Raw genomic sequence first — 17,386 nt, 5'->3', positions numbered from 1 at the left:
TGTGTCTGTAGCTTTTCCTCCTGTGCAAAGAATTAGGTATATCTATGTTGTTGTAGGGCACAACAAACATGGGAAGGAAATGGAATCATATAATGGCTTAGATTGGAACAGACCTTAGCAATCACCTATTTTCACCCCCTCACTGTGGACAGGGTGGTCACCCACCAATCAGGCTGCCCATGATCCCATCCAGCTAGGCCATGAGCAGCTCCAAGATGAGGCACCCAGAACTTCTCTGGTCAGCAGCGCAAGGGCCTCACCACCGTCTGAATAAAGAATTGCCTTTTAGTGTCTAATCCAAATCTGCCCTTTTCTAGTCTAAGGCCATTCTGCTTTGTCCTGTCCTTTCCTTCAGTAAATACCACATTGCAGGTAAGCAGCTCTGAATGGTATTTTCAAGTGATTTGATTCTTCTTTGATTCTGAGATTCTGAGATGTTGAGTGCAAAAAACCAAAGCATTGAGGTGGTATGGGAAGCAACGGATGTGTTTGTGCGTGTGTTTGACACAATACAAGGTGCAGAGGTCAGTTTTCCCTTTGCACTCGAGATCCACAGCACTTCACGTAGTGTGCAGGCAGACTAAGTTAGCTGTTAAACCAGCAGCTTCTTCCCCTCATTACTTATGGCAACAAGAATGACTGGAAGTGGCCTTGAAGTAGCAGAGAGGTGTTTGCTTTGATAATTTTGATTAGATCAATTTTAAAAGATTAAGCACAATCTTCACTTAGCAGTTGGAATGCTCTGAAAGACAAAGGCACAAGTTAAAAGGATGTGGTTTAGAAATACAGTCAGGTAATACATACCTGGTGTCAACTGCACCAACATCTACAGTGTGTGTTCCATCCAAAATGTGTCAGTTTGGATGTTGAGAAAAGTTGCTTTGAGGTTTGACCATGGTGATTCTCCTGCAGTGCATTATGCAGAAGGCAAATTTCTGAGCTGCTGCAGCACTTGCATTTTTATAACTCATTACATTTTTATGAGTTACAGTTATGCTTTCACGTTTTATCATTTTATTTGGTCTGCACCTGTGTGGCTGTAATAGCAAAGCCTACAGCTGTTCCCTCATAGAGAAACTTTTAGCCATAGCTGTTATCCTACATCTCTAATATAAAGTTTGCAGAAAATTGCTAAAAAGTGCACAGTGTTCAAGATAGATTGGAGTATGAATGTAAGCAAGTGATGAAAGTACCAATGCAACTTGTCAGTTTACAAAGGAAATCCTGATAATCAAACAGCTGTGCACATACCAACATGAAATTTCTCATAAAATTTAGTGCATAAAGGAGCACTGAGTTGTCCAGGAAGCAGAGAAAATAAAAATTCCTGGAGGCAGCAGAGAATGGAGTGCTGTGACTAAATATCTGTGCCTCTCTATCAGTACAGATCTGCCTGTTGTGCTTTTTATGTATGAATTTCTTATGGCCATGTAGTTTTATTTTCTCTGCACAGCTTGTATGCATCACAGTATTTATTTAGAAAACAGAAAAAAAATTGTCTTAAATTGTGGTTTTGAAAAAGTTGAAGTTCGTAAGGGCCTGAACTGAATTCTGAAGCATGCTTAAGACATAAAATACTGGACTGAGTCAAGAAGATATGTAGAAAATGGGAGAAAGAAGCAACTTGGAATTCCATTGGTAGAAGGAAAAATCAAAAAGCAGAGCTCTGGCAAATTTCCACTCTAGGAACAGTAAATAAGATGGATTTCAGCTGAGAAAATAAGTTATTATCTACTATCAGGTAAAGCAATCTATTGTTAGCCATTTTCCACTGACTTTAACAGAGGAACAAACTCAAAAGCACGCCGTGTTAGCAGGAAGTTCAAGGGCATAAGAGGAGGAAGATGCAGGATGCTCATATTCAGTCTGGACAAATCAATAAGCCAGTCAGTCGTGCTGGAAGTATGTGAACTCAATCAGAGTGGTTCATGAGAGTTCCTGATCTGGTTCTCTTTGCATGTGACCTCATTTAGCAATACACATTTGTTCCTTTGTTTTGTAAGTACTAGGTCACAGTAAATTTGTTTTCACCATAGGGACTTGCTGAAATGGAATAAATGCTAATTGGCTTTCAAAGTTTTACTAAAATACTTAAAGATGAGTTAGAAGGAGAGAAATGCCAGATTTATTCATGTAACACACGTTATAGCTGATTGCTTCAGAAGTTTCACAATGCATATTCTAGTACTGTTTCTGGAAATTGTATTCTTCTAGAAAACCAATGGTGATCTTTAGATCTCTTATTTCCTTCATTTCTTGGGGAAAAAATAACCTTTCTCTGTTAGAATTGGATTAATCTATATGGTTAAAGAATACAGAGGAAAAAAAAAAACACCTCAAAACCAACATGATTTAGCATGCAGAACATATGAACAGGTTTGCCTGTTTCCCTGTAACTTCCTGTGGGCCATAGCAAAAGTGTAGAGTCATGGTGGGACAAGGCTTTTCCTCCCCAGGCTCCTGTAGATACTTGTTAACCTCTTGGTTTGTATGAATTTTGTAATGGCATGTTCACACACAGCCATATCTAAGCAGCATGTAGGGTTTAGATTGTTAACTCTAAGCTTACATGATGGAATAGAGACACAATTTTTCTTAAATACCTGCTATAATGATAACTAAATACAGAGTCTCGGTATCTTTTATACAGTGCCTACACTATCTTTTTAAATTTTTCTTCCCCTCGTTCTTTAGCTCTTTTAGTGCCAAACAAATCAAGGGCAAGGATGCGGATTTTTGTTCTAGCTCTGATGGTTTGAAATGGCTGAAGGATGAAGCTGCTCAGTGTTGTCTGTGTTTCTTTCATCTTCTGAGGAAGATAACTTGCCTCCTTGCATGCTTCTTCTCATCAGGCATAGCATGTGGGAAATGTCTGATTTTTAAGAAGCAGAATGTTGCACAGGTGTGGGATGCCTTGATTATGTTAAGGTTTGTGTTAAGAACTAAACCCATATTCTCCTCCAACCAATCCTTTTTATTAGGTAGGCGTACGCTACCTCATTTTTTTATGAATTCAATTTTCATTCATTTTTCTCTTTAACAACAACAACAACAACAAAAATTCACGAGTCCCTTGAAAGAACATGCAGCAATCTGAACTGTAAATCTTTGATATTACAAGGAGTTAAGGCTATTGAGTGCCCTGCTTAAACAGTGCTTACCCATCTCTGCGTGGTGGTTGGAGAGACGAAAGGACTTTGAGCCCTCATTCAAATGTTCAGACTAGAAGTGATGCTGAGTGATGATGCAGAGAATGGCTGAGTTCTGAAAGAAACTCTTGTTGTTAGCAAGATCAACTAGGTGTTTCCTGCTGAGAAAAGCAGGGATCTTGAGTGTGTCTGTACAGCTCATTTGGGAAAACGTAGATCTCTCTTTTCAAATTTGTTAGATTTCTAGGTGCTTTGAGTCTGAAATGGAGCTACATCTTCAGCTGCCTTAAATTACTCAACTCAGTTCAGCTTTGTTGATTTTACATTAGACAACCTTTCTAGTTCTAATTATTACAGTAGTTTAACTACAGAGGAAAATCATGTTTCAAAGACAACTGGGCAGAGAGCAATGAACTGCTCTAAACTTACTGCATTAGCCAGCCTGCTTCAACCTCACAGTGTCAGAGCTGGGATAACTTACTGAGGCACAGAGCAGGTGTGGGTATCCTGTGTGTTCTGCTGCTTGACATCCATTGGCAGTCATGGTGAGAGGCAGGACTGTACAAACACAGGTCTGGCAGAAGCTTTCACGAAGCTTGAGCTCACTTCTGACACGTGGTTTCTAATTCAGTACTATAAAGTCAGGATTCATGCACAAAGATCTTTAGTTACCATAATTTGACTTATGGCCAAATGTATTAGACAGAGAGGCATCCAGGAGAATAACTTCCTGCTTCTCGAGACTATATTCATTTTCAGTAGGCAGTACTTTCAATATTTATGTCTCTGCAGAAATAAATCATACCACTTAGTTCTGCTGAACCTCGGTGTGAAGTCAATCTCACAAACAGCAGCAGCAAAACAAATGTCCCATCCACAGAGACCTCAAGCCCCACAGAGCTGCACAGCCTTGGAAAGAACCCAGCCCTCAGACAGAGCAGGCTTGTGCAATGTGTACGCATTGCTCTAGTTGTTGTCAGTTTCAGTCAAGTCCTTGGGTTTTTCTTCCCTTCTGTGGTTTCCTCGGAGGTTTGGCTTCTGATAAAGGGTATTTTGTTTCACTCACAGTTGCTCACTTTATACAAAGCAAATGACAGTTCTGGGGGTGTGTCAGACTTGCATACATTATAAGCTTGAGCTTTTCTAGTAAATACATAAATAAATGGATTATTGAAGTCTAAGAAGAATTTTCCCTTATGACTTTCTTGTTGCCAAGGAGATACCATTGTGGGAAAGAGCAGCAAAATCTGTATGTACCATCCAACGCAGTTCCCAGTTCTGAAGTTTATTAAAGTGGCTTTGCAGTGCTATGATCTTGTGAAATTGCATCTGACCCCCATGGAGCACACCTCCTATCATCCTGCAGCAGGGAGGCACAGGTACGTGCTTACTGCAGCCACAGTCACCTGTGGCAGAAAGGGGTTCAGGCAGGCTGAGCCAGAAGAATGCTATCAGGGCTGTGGTGGCCTTGGGGTCCACTGGAGAGGATGGAGACCTGTATCCAGCACCTGCACACACTGCCCATCATTGCACACGTACCATGATGTAGCAGTAAGGCTGATATGAAGACAGACTGATGTGGAAGGCAACAGACTCTTTAGAAGCGTCTGCTGTGACAGGACAAGGGGAAATGGTTTCAAACCATATAACCATAGTCCCATGCTGGCAGAGGGAGCTGCTTCTTAGCAATTAATCTGACGTACAGGAACATCAAACTTGCACTTCTCTCCTTTTAAATACGTATTTGGAATACCTCAAAAATAGCCAGTGTGGGTCATGCAGGGAAATTGCTTCTGTAAAGCAAACTTGTTAGCTGTGAGCTGGCATTTCCACAATACGCTGTAATAACACTGAGTTTTGCTTTAGTTTGCCACAGGATCACTGCAAGCGGTCTTGGAATCCTTTTTATCTTGTTTAAATACATATTTTTTATTAACAGACACACATTCAGAAAGTTGACTCACTGTTTTCTCTATCAACCTTTTCTTCTCTGGTAGGCACTTATTTAAAATGCAAAAAGATTTCATTCTTGTTTACTGCATTTCAAAGATGTGCATGTACACTACAATTATACAAGAAGTAACACAGCATTTCAATTTCAAATTGTCACCAAAACTGAAATTCTAGGCTTTCAAAACAGAAAACCCCTGAAAACATGAACCAGAAAGGTTTAGAAAGAAGATAAAGCAATGAAAATGTACTAGTATGTAAACACATCGATACCATTTACAAAATAATGTCATATTTTGGCAGAGGATCAGAATGGCTGCAGAAGTTGGATTCTGGGAGACATTTTGCATAAACCAAGTAAATATCCCCCCGGGTATTTAGGTAGAACTGGGACATTTTCTGCATGATACAGTGGCTGTGGGCATGTACCTCTGATTTCTGGAGCAGGAGCCTGATCCCACCCCTTTGTCATGGTAGATATTACAGAAAAAAAATTTAGTTCTAAGCTTGGGAATCATCGTTTAAATCTAGAACATGTGAACAATCAAGCCCTAAAGTGCAAAACTCCCATAAGAATCAAAACCAGAGCTAATTTTAAAAGGTAAGAAGAATTGCAATCAATTTCACTTTTTTTTCTACACATAATTTAGTATCCTTGATATGCTTTCAAGTGAGTTTTTCCCATGCCAGTTTTGAAAGCAAGAAGCATATTTTCTGAGTAAAAAGGTTAAATCTGAATATTTTCTGTTTTCTAATGAGGTGAAACTTGATAATCTTTCCCTTCCTTCTGAGTGTACTTTGCCAGGAGCCTTGCTAAGTACCAGTAAGCTCAGTTCTTGTGTTCAGCAAATTCTGAGTTCAGCAGCCCCAGAGCAGTGATGTGCTGTGCAAGGAGCCTTTCCTAAAATACGGGCAATTTAATTGTACTTCAGATTGTCACTTTGCTAGATACGTAGGAGAATTTGCTAGAAATAAATGCTATTCCACTAATTTCGTAGCATATTTTAGTGCTTAGCTTGACATAAAGGTTTTAATGGTTTAATTAGAGCATGTGTATATTTTTATATTTCTGTAGTAAAATGAATTGATATGTGTAATTAATCAAACTTGCTCAGTTTATCATCGAATTTTTAGATTAATAATAGGGCTGTGTAGCAAACAAATGAATTGTAGTATGGTTCATAGCACTGATTTTTTCTTTTATTTCTATGTACAATGCATTCTTATGTTAAAGAATGCAGTATTAGTGTCCTAATGTTAGTTACAAGTACCACTTTTCAAAACCCGTAGCTACCAACTGCTAACAACAGATTGGTTTTATCCAAATGAAGTACATAGGAAAAAGTTCACTAATCCTTTAAGGCTCAAAGTCCTTTCCTTGGCTTTCTCTCCTACTTTCAAATCAGCAGTTTTCCATCCTTTCATCTCTACATATTGGACTGTACCCCCCAAAATTTTGGCCTGATGTAGTGTTGCTGGTGTTTTTTTTTTACTGAGTCAAGTCAGAAGTACTTGACATACATGGGTTTTAAACGCTTGGCACAACCGGTGTTCTGGTTCAACATTTTCAGGGGATTAGTGACATGCTGATGTACCATGGTTTTGTTTGGCCTGCTGGTGTTAGCTGGCTGTTTTCCTGTGATAAGAAGCAAGAAATACGAATTTAACCTTTGTGGCAGATGACGAACTGTGCTTGGTTCATGGAGTATCCATCAAGGAAAACAGAAATCATCCTATCATAGTATCACAGACTCATAAAGGTTGGAAAAGCCCTCTCAGACCATCCAGCCTAACCGTCAGACCACCTCCACCTGCGCCCTGAGCCTTGTCCCTCAGTGCCACGTCTGCGTGTTTCCCAAACACTTCCAAAGATGGTGATTTCCTCACCTCCCTGGGCAGCCTGTGCCAGGGCATCTCCACTCCTTCTGAGGTGAAATTCTTCCTAATGCCCAACATTTACCTCCCCAGGTCCAACATGAGGCCATTGCCTCTCATCCTCCTGCTGTTACGTGGGAGCAGAGGCCAACCCCCACCTGCGCACCACCTCCTTTTAGGAATAGTAGAAAGTGATCAGGTCTCCCCTCAGCCTCCTCTTCTCCAGAATGAACCATCCCAGCTCCCTCCCCATAAGACGTGTGCTGCAGATCCCTCACAGCTTCACTGCCCTTCTCTGCACACGGTGTGTCCAGACCTTGCAGCCGTACAGTTCCTGAGCAGCACTTGTGGCTTAGTTAAGTTTCCAGTTTCTTTAAGTGATTAACTCACAGCTCTGATAAGAGTTGGGTTTTGTTGTGTTGTTGTCCCTCTTTCCTTCGCCTGGGAAGCAATGCTTTTTCTTCTTAATAGCTACTGTCTGCCCTGCTGAAATGAATACTGCACAAGAAATATTGGAAAGGGCAGAGAGCTCCCTGTGCGAGCATTCCCCTGGCAAGCAAAGGAAGATTTATAGCAAAAAGAGAAAGAGAACTTCCAGGCTGCAAGGCCTCAAGCCTGCATTAGAGACTTTGGTATCAGCGTGAACCAAAGGCTAACATGACGGCAGGGTTTCTGAGCTAACGATATCTGTACTCTGCTCTAAGCTGTGGGTAGTTTGTCCTATGGACGTATTACCTTGTATTGAGATGCTGGGGAAAAGGGAGGATTCTAGAGGAAATCAGGTTGTTCCTATTTTAGTTGCTTGTTTGTTCTATAAATGTGAAGATTTATATTTTGAGGGATGTTGCGTTTATGATCTTTGCTATATAGCTGGTCACTATGTATTAAGTAATATCACAACCAGTCTCTGGATGTGCATTTCCTAGCAAGTCTCTGGATGTGTATTCCTAGCAGGTTTATTGAATGGCCTTCAGAATTTCCAGCAGAAGGTGGGAGTAGTCCTTGGCTAGATTGTACCTTTATATATATATATATATATATAACATCAGATATTTCGGTCGTTTTTCTTTTTTTGGAAAAGGTCTTAATGGTGGCATATAATTCTCTGAATAAGCTGTGCCTGAATTCTAGGTTACACAAACAATTTTAAATTGAGATTTTTCTCTTATATTAGGAGAATGTGGCTTAGTTGTGGTTGACCTTTGTTACTTCCTTTTATCACAAATATTTATTTGTGCAGTAACTTCCATCTTTGCTGTGTCTTTGTATTTGTTGTGCTTGAAAAGGAATTTATAAGGAAGCTTTGAAAAGTCTGCATAAAGATGATACATCTGAAGCCACCCAAAGAATTTGCTGGTGCATTCTGGTGTAAGTATTTTAAGGCTGTAAGTGCCAGCATTTAATCCAATCTGTTTTCTTTAACTGGTATTACAGAGAACCCTCATATTCAGCACCCTGTGACTGAGTAGGCTATGACCCAGTCTCATTTGGATTGCTTTCAGGTTGCCTATTTTTTCTGGGTTTTTGTCTCACCTCCTTTCACATCTAAGAGTCTACCACTTGTAGAATGCTGGTAGAAGCGCCATATGCTACTTTATTAGTATTTAAAACTACCTGGTATTACAAGTATATTTAATTTTTACTAATACAGAACATGTTCACTATACAGAAAGGATTGAATTATCTCTGTATTTCCAATGTGTGTATGTGATAATATCTGGACACATCACATAATTTCTGGAAATGAGGTTGCTGGATCTTCAGCAGCTTCATCTCATCCTGCGCGCAAGCTTCCATTGCAAACTCGGTCAGGAATACAGAATTGAGAGGTGCAGTTGGTTTCCTGTCCACTATGTCCCTTCCAACAGCCCTATAAAGTTTTTTTTTTTCTGCTGTAAATTAATTCTGTAATATATTTGAGCAACGGTATCATTGTATCTGATAGCATGTTAAATTTGTATTTGGTTCCTGGAAGCTTGACGTGGAAGTCATTCATTCCTTATATTAAAAGGTGACTTGTGGGGAAAAAAACAACAAAACCAACCAAGCAGCCAAATGCAGCACTGGTGTGTGCAGATGGTTGCCTCATCCAATATTTGTCTCAGTGCAGAAGCATTTGTGACAGTTCTGTGCTGACAGAGACAGACAGCTCCCAGCTAATAGAATGCCTGTGAAAGAGGATCAGTCCAATATGCAATCAGTGTTTCATAGTGGCAGTGGCAAGAGAGAGGCTCAACCTTCCATGTGACTCTCTCAGAAAGAAAAACCTTCTTTCTTCATAGGTAGACATTCATGCTTTAATATTGAAATTGCTGTTAAAACAGCAACAACTACAAAACAAATCTGGTTCAGTGTATTAGTATTTACAGATTAGTATGAGAGCTGCTACTTTACAAAGCATTAAAGTGCCAACTTTCACATTGAGCACTATGAACTTTTCATGGCCTTGCTGCAAATTGGAAGGGGTAAAGACAGTTTGCCACTCCTTTTCCAGTAGCTTAATTCTTATAATGCTGAAGGTTGCATTATTCTGTAGAGTTTACATTAAGAACAGTTTGTTATGTGTTCAGTAGGAAGGTGCTCGACTCAGAGCTTGCTTCACTGCCTCCAGTGAACTCCTTCCAGAGATGCTCAGTTTGTGTATAATGGGGATGAGTTCTGCAAGTCTTACATCACTTTCTAGCAAATATGATGATCAGTTTCTGTTCTGGAGTGCAAAATAAAGCTTCATTCCTTATGCTTTCCTTCCTAATTGCATCTGTCAGGTTGTATTCATTCGTCCTTCAGCTCTAACACTGAGTGTTGCGAGTTGACAGACCATGAACCTACTGATCTTGCATATTTATGAGAATGTGTGCTGCCCAAAGCTGGCTGAAGCTTAGCTGCCTCCTGCTCCAATGTGTGGACATCCATTTGTCCCATTGCACTCCCCACATGTGGTGTAATGCTGCTATTCATCATACCATGATGGCAACTGGTTGAGGTAGTGCGCACACGGACTGCTGAATCTACCTCCTGTCTACAAGAGACCTGCAGTGTAGACAGCTTTAAATTCTGAGTGCATTCACACCAAAGGATATGTCTTTTCTGCAGACATCTGCATCAGTTCTGAAGCATGGATTAGAGTTAAATGATAGCTGTACCGTTAGTGTTAAAAGATAGCTGTACAGTTTGTGTTGAAGGCGACACGAAATTAAACTGTGCCACCCTTTTTGTAAGCACACTCATTGTGCTGGGCCATTCCTGCCCATATCTCCTCACTGTCAGACTGTAGGTGCTCCGCTAGCTTTTGCTTTGTTTGCAGCCTGGGGGCTGTACCACTGGGATGGGTGACCAGGAGGCAGTGGCAGGTTGTTCTGGAGATCACATCCGTGCAGTCCCATTTACATTCAAACTTCTATTTATTTTTTTTTTTAGATCTGAGTGGGACAACTTTATTGTTTGGGTCCAGTTCTTGTTTTGGCTTTTATCTTGCTGGAACAACTTAGGTTTCTTTACAAATGAGGAAATTTAATGAAAATAAATGTGGGATTGCAATAGGTACCCATGAAATAGCAAGTATTTTCTGCAGAGAAGCAATTTCTGAAACAAATAGCAAATACTAAACTTAGCAGATGTAAAAGATGCTCATGTTTTTATAAATCAGCCTTTTCTATGTTTGCATCTTTCTATCCAGTACATCCAGGCGAAGATAGGATGTGAGAATTAGTTGGTAGAGGAATGCAAAACTGCCTGGTATGATTGACTGCAGATGAATATTCTCTAAAGTAAAGTAAGTAAAAATGCTGAAATGGCTGTCACTTGCTGGTAGGAATTCGTTTATTGATGGTTTCTGCCACTTGAGCTTAGCTGTTTGCTGCCCTCATGCTGAAATGGCATTGCCAGTGTTAGGGATTTTGATTTTGTTGCATTGTTTTTTTTTCCCCCTGATGAAATAAGTTACCACTTTCATTCACTGGATGAGCTGATGGTGACAAGTCTTGTTAAGATTTAAGTAACTAATGTTCAATTAAAATCAGATGCTTTTATGTACTCTATGGGCTACTATACTTTTATTTTATTTTATTTTATTTTATTTTATTTTATTTTATTTTATTTTATTTTAAAAAGCAAGATGTCCTGACAGTGTAGTTATTGTTGGTTGCAACTTACTCAGAGTTAAGAGTTTAAACTACATTAAGGACAGTTTGTAAATTACAGTTTGAGAGGTTAAGATAATTTACTGCCTCACAAAAGCTTTGCTAACCATGCTGTTTGTGTCTAAATGATGTTTGTATTTCTATAGAGCTGGACCAATGATGTAAAGATTTGGTCTTTTGTGTGCATGTTTTTTTTTGTCTTTATTTTCTTGAGAAACTTCTCTCGATTTGTCTCCTTCCCACGTTACAGTAATTTACTTTGAAAGTTATGTGAATAACCGAATTAAAGTTTGAACTGTGGTGTTGCTTAGTTCACAACATTGCCCTCTGTTCTCATTAAAGCAAAACCATTTGAGTGAATGCAAACTAGTGTTTATATAAACTAGTGTTTATATTCACACTAGTTAATAGTGAAATACTTGTGAAGTGTTTCAGTTGTTGATTTCCTTTCCATTATTGCTCTGTTCACTCTTTGAGCCATCATTTTATACAGCACTAAGCTGCAGCATCCCCAGCTTCGCTTTGGTCTCATTTCCATGCTGTGAGAAGAGCAATGAAAATGTAAACGGAGACAAAAGCAGGATGGGATTGGAGGCTGCTTAACACCCTAACAGGCGTGGCTGGACACAAGCATTAGAAATTCTTCAAATGTATTTGGGTTATGGGGATCTCATTTGTAATGTTCTGTTGATGTCCAGTGCTAAGCACAGAAAGATTTTATTCTGGTATTCCTTTAGCATTCTAAGGATGAAGTGGGACCTTTGGTCAATTGCGTTATATAGTGAAAGGAGAGAGGCAGATACCCTTTGCTGGAGAAGCCCAGGAGAAACAGAGAGTGCATGCATCCATACAATGTGCCCCTGGTGTCACAGCATGCATGGGCACACTGTGAGCTGTTGGTGTCTTCTGATGGCACTTAGTTCTGCTGTGTTTGCTGTTCCATAGTCTCACTGGATCCCACTCAACAAGTGGACACAGCTGTTTAGCTGGGAGATAACTCTTCTTGTATTGGACAGTTTGCGGGCTTGCATGCAATCCTGTAACAAATTGTACCTTTTATAATAATATCATTTCTTTGCATTAGTGGGTCAATTCCAGGCAGATTCTATCTGGCTTAATGGAGCATGGGAATATTTCTTGAAGTGCTTGGCTGACAGAGGGGGAAGATAAATGGGTTGCTGCAGAAACCACTGTTGTTGCAAGAAAAGCTCATCCTTTCCCTATTCTTTCTTTTCAAACCTTCTTAACTCCTATCAGCACAGCAGCAGAAAGCTGTTCTTCAGTGTTGGAGCTCTGGGGCTGAGGGGATTGAACACAGGAGTGGAAAAGAGGAGTGGGGGGCAGACAGCCATGGACCACATCTCCTCTGGAGCACTTCATAAATGTGTGGAGACAGGCATGTAGAATGTTGTAGATGAGAATATTTTCTCTTTGGAAAGACCACTGAAGCAGATAAGAAGGACAAAATGCAAAAATTCACTCTATATTGCTGTTAGAGAGAAAGATTAAGATAGCAGACTTTGTTCAGACATGGAATGCTTGCTGGTGGTAAGACATGATGTCAGAGCTTCGTGATGTGCCTCATATTCCTAGTCCTTCAATGCTGTAGCTTAGAGAGTCTCATTGAGTGTCCTGTAGCTCCATGCATGCTCTTGATTTTTCACCTAAAGGGAACTAGATAGGGAAGATTGAATACAGTTGTGCAGCCTGAGTACCTGGGAACTGGGAGGTGCCATTGGCCTCCAGGTTTAGCACTTAAGAAGAATAATATTTTTCAAGGACAGCAGCTGATGGAGCTGAAACGAAGGTTGTGTAAACGTGTTGTACTTGCTGAAGAAAATGTAAAATTGAAAATAACAAAACATCTAGAGTGAAAACTCAGCAATGCTAGTGATCATTTTGTGCTGGGTGTAGATTTGAGTAGTCTACAAAATGTTAAATATGTTTTGTTTCTCACTTTGGCTGTCGAGAAGTAATTGTTCTGAGGAATGTGACCAACTTATTTCTGATCTCACAGAGGACATTTATAGAGCTAGGAATGACATACTGACTATGGTGATGACACATAATAAGATGGTTTGGTATGACTTCTGCTGAGGAGTGTAATTTTAAGCACATTACGTAGCAGCTAGGGTAGTTGCAATTTAACAGTTGTGCGGAAAATGTCAGAATTCAAAAGCCAATCAAATTCAGAAAGCTCTTTGGCACTGTGAAATTATGATCATTCAGAAGGGAGATTGTCACCTGCTGAAATGTTCATTTAAAAGACACTGTCTCACTTTACAGGCACCACTGTTAAAATATAGATACATGTTCGGAAGTACAGTATGGTCACTATCTTTAACTCCTGTGCTTGCCCAAGTATCAAATGCATATGGGTAACAAAACAGATGGGCAAGTTTGGAGTGGTTTTTAATAGGATGGTGAGAAACACATGTCCACTAACCTCCAGGAAGGTTTTTTTTTAATATTTGTCAGTCACTTGTTGATTATCAGAAGGCCCAAACAAATGCTACAAAATTAAGCTAAGGAACTTACATTAAGTCACCAGCAAATTCTACAAAAAAGTTGAGTTTCTATACTTCAGCATGCTCTCTGAGTTATGTGTCAGGCCAGACAGGAAATGAGATGCTTCAGCTGATGGTTTATACTTGGAATTAGAAGAATTTGGAACCAGAAGAAATAACCTCCTCTTCAGGGCATTCATCTGCAGTGAGGTCTGGGGTTGCTTCCCTACCCTGGTTTGTCAATGGAGGCCTGGGGTATTTTACAACACTTCCTTCTACCAATTCATGTAGTCACAGCAGTGCCGGAAGATGTGAGCAGCCAGCTCTGAGGCCTACAAAGTGTGCTTTCATGTCACAGACCTGCATTGAGCATCCTGACCTCAGCAGTAGTCTGCAGCATGTTACCTTTCCAGTCCACGACCAGAGGAGCCATGTTTTTGGTTTTTTTTTAATGGCATCTCTTCTTTCATTTCTTTTAGACACAGCTGTTACACATTCTGGTACGTGTAGCAATATTTCCCTTTGTGTGTGTGTCACTGAGGTGCCAGTCTTGATGTTGCAGAGCAGGGTTTTCAGAACTTAAAGTCATAGCTAAGATTTGAATAATCACGAAGTGCATCCAAGTTTTAGAAAGATGCTGTTTTACACCAGTGCCACAGCAAAGCCAGCTGTCTTTGTGAATTGTAAGATGGCAGCTTCTAGCTGGCCCTTCAGAAAAAGAGCTGGAGAGCCAGTCAAGCTGATCTTACAAAAAAAAGGAGCAAATAGTCCTTTGGTAGAACCACTATTATTTAGTCCTGTACCTCTTTCATTACAGCATTCAGCAAATACTTCTGTGCCATATATTTTTCAGCAGTATAACATGTAAGAAGTTAGAAATTGTATTCGCTGTGAGTAGGCTGTCTCTACATTAATGGTATTCACTGGTGCCTTGGACTTCCACAGTGGTTTTGTATACTGTCATATTATTATCTTGAAATATATCTTAATTTTGGAGAAAATGTAATAACTTTGTGGCAATTAGTTAGTGGACAGCATGTTCTGTCATCAGACATTGATAATGTATAGAATCAAGCTTGATTTCATAATGATCACTGATACATTTAAAAAGAGGATGTGAATCTGTGTTAAATGATATTGAAAATATGACCCTAAAACACTGCAGGTCAGCTGGTGCCTATTTGCCATTTCTTTCATATGGTGTAGTTTTAATGCGTGCTGCTAATATTGTTAAATAAGACCAAGATTGATGGTGGCGAGAGACTTCTTATTTACTCTTTTTGGTGATGGTTTCTCTGAGCTCAAAAAGTCTTAGAAGTAGAATAACCACCACTATAGAATCTATGCAAACAATGGCACGTACTGTGATAACCTGGAAAATTTCATTTGATTTCTTTTGGTGTTCAGTATTTGCTACACTAGAGGTTGAATGGGAATTCAATTCCAAGAGTAAGAAAAAGGAATATCAAGAATACTGTTACACTTGATTATTTTTCACAGCCGTAGTTCTAGGCTAGTGTATAATCATTTTTTAAAGTGGAATATAGTAATGTTTTATTGCTACTGTGATGTCAGCAGGTCTGGGTGGGCATACTTTGGAGATCCTGACTTACTGTGCTGCAGTGTGAAGAATGAGTCAGAGAGCAAAGGGAACTGCAGTGGTGGCTCTTCTTCTCCCAAAGCGTGTGTTAAAGATTTCAGCTTCTTTCTAGATGCAGATAACAGATTACTAACAAATCCTACCTTGGGAAAAAAACAGTGCCAAATTTCTGTGCTTCCCTAAGACATATAATCCAGGTCGATTTAAAGGTGGAAGCAATTTGCCGCTGGCTTTTGAACCACGTGGTAAAGACTACTGGCTCCATATCCTCGGGGTCCCCTGGGTGAGCAGAATCAGGTGTGCTTTATGAGAAACATGCCCGCCTGAACCACCGTGCAGCAAGGAAGTTGTGATGGGCTCTCAGCCCCTTCCTCAAGCTGTGTAGGTGTGCAGTGCTGTGCCTGTCAGAGAGGCGCTTTGCCATGGCAGTTCACTGTTTGTCATCTAACTGCCTTCTACCAGCAAAATTCATAATGTGCCCAGGCACAGAAGGAGCACAAAGATAATGTATCTGTGTCGGTCTTCATTTTATAGCTTCTTTCAATCCTCTGCAGAGGTTCACAGAAGTTGTTGTAATGCCCTAGCAATTCCTGTTCCAATCCACAAGTATGTCAGTGCTGCTGCAGTGAAGGAGGTGGCAAGACACTCTAGGACATAATGCTGGTGTCCAGCAGCACATGCTTACAGCCAGGTTAAAAAAGAGTGTGACAGCATGGCATTATCTGGCAGTTACCATGTTATTTTCCAAGTTCTTTAATGGAGAGCTGATAATAGAATCCTGCAGTCAGCAGTCTCTTCTTGCATGTAGTGCAGTGTGGCTTCTGGGAGATTTTGTCTGTGTGGTCAAGGACACTATCAGAAGTCTTGAGGCTGTGGAGGTGGGTGTAGAGTTGTGAATATGCATTTGAAGAAATTCAGTTGTATAAGTCACTGTATATTTACATAATTGTTCCCAAAGTCTTTGAAAGCCTGGAATTACTGAACATCAGGTTTACTTGCTACTTAGGGTATTGGTAATGCTGTGGAAATGAAGTGCTGAGAGGTAAAATGTCTTTTCTACATTCGTGTAATCTTGTTTTATATCATGGCTACATGAATACAAATTCATAAATTGCAGTGCAAGTGTTGACTAACATGATAGATACAACTTAATGAAGACTTTTTGTGTGAAGTCACCAACATCTGCATTAATGAAAATGCACCATGAGTGCATGCCTTTAGTTCTAATTATCTACATTTTCACCTTTGAAACACGTAAGAGAAGAATTCAGCTGTTTCTCAGTTGTGGAGAACAATCCTCAATCCTTGCTGTGAAAACAGGAAAAATGTTCAACTTGTTTTGTGCTCTGTGGTAATATAAAACCTTTTGTAAAGCTGATTGGGTCTACCTGGGAGCATGAAAAAAAACAGGGAGGGGAACTAAAGGAGAGTTAGGAGTGTATATATGTAGGCACCCTTTTCATTGCATCATTGGGCGTAGCTAGCAGCTACTGCACTCACTCTTCCAGCCATCAGCCAGCATAAGGCTGGGAATACCAAGGGCCAAAGGAGGCTCAGCACTGGCACACTGGATCCTCCCAGGCACCAAGGGTCTGTGCTGAGAGCTCTCATAATGGGCAAAGTTAGTGCATTGCTATAAAGGAGTAATGCTGAAAGTGAGTGAACAAAATTACCATCCGAGGCACCATCTTCTGAAAGTAATTACCTCCCAGCTTTACAGTATTAGAAGCCAGCTGTGAAATACTGGTCTACTGTTGGGCTTTTCGTGCATATGCATTCATCCTCCCTGAATTAACACCTCATAATAGCACCTGTCCAAACCTGAAATTGTTAAAGGCAGAGTGGTTGAATGTATCAACTGGTTGGAAGCCCGTTGCATATGTTCTAATTACGTTCCATTACGTTCTAATAAGCACATTTAAGTCTTTTGCAGGCTCTAGAATATGTGCTGTTTAAAGAAGCTTGCCCTTCACATCTTTGCAAAGATCTTAGCTGACCTCTGTCCAGTTGAAGTTCGGTGGGTGGGTCATTGCCCTTTTACAGCTGGGGCTGCTGTAGCAGTGTGGCAGGTAATTAAACATTGTCACTGGGAAGGTTGCTAAAGGCTTGTAATTCTACACTGTCTTGCCATGCAGACGTTTGCCCTGCAGGATATTGAAAATTTTA

At 40.2% G+C, this 17,386-nt stretch overlaps 1 protein-coding gene across 9 annotated transcripts in view; it reads left to right on the top strand.

Annotated features, from left to right (window-relative positions):
* PCDH15 (protocadherin related 15) overlaps nucleotides 1-17,386 on the top strand; it is a 678,253-nt gene that overhangs the window by 231,387 nt on the left and 429,480 nt on the right. The window lies entirely within an intron of this gene.

Source organism: Lagopus muta, chromosome 5 (assembly GCF_023343835.1).
Source record: "Lagopus muta isolate bLagMut1 chromosome 5, bLagMut1 primary, whole genome shotgun sequence".
In the NCBI taxonomy this organism is placed as follows: Eukaryota; Metazoa; Chordata; class Aves; order Galliformes; family Phasianidae; genus Lagopus; species Lagopus muta.
Note: the sequence above shows the minus strand (reverse complement) of the source record. Positions and strands in the feature narration are given on the sequence as shown.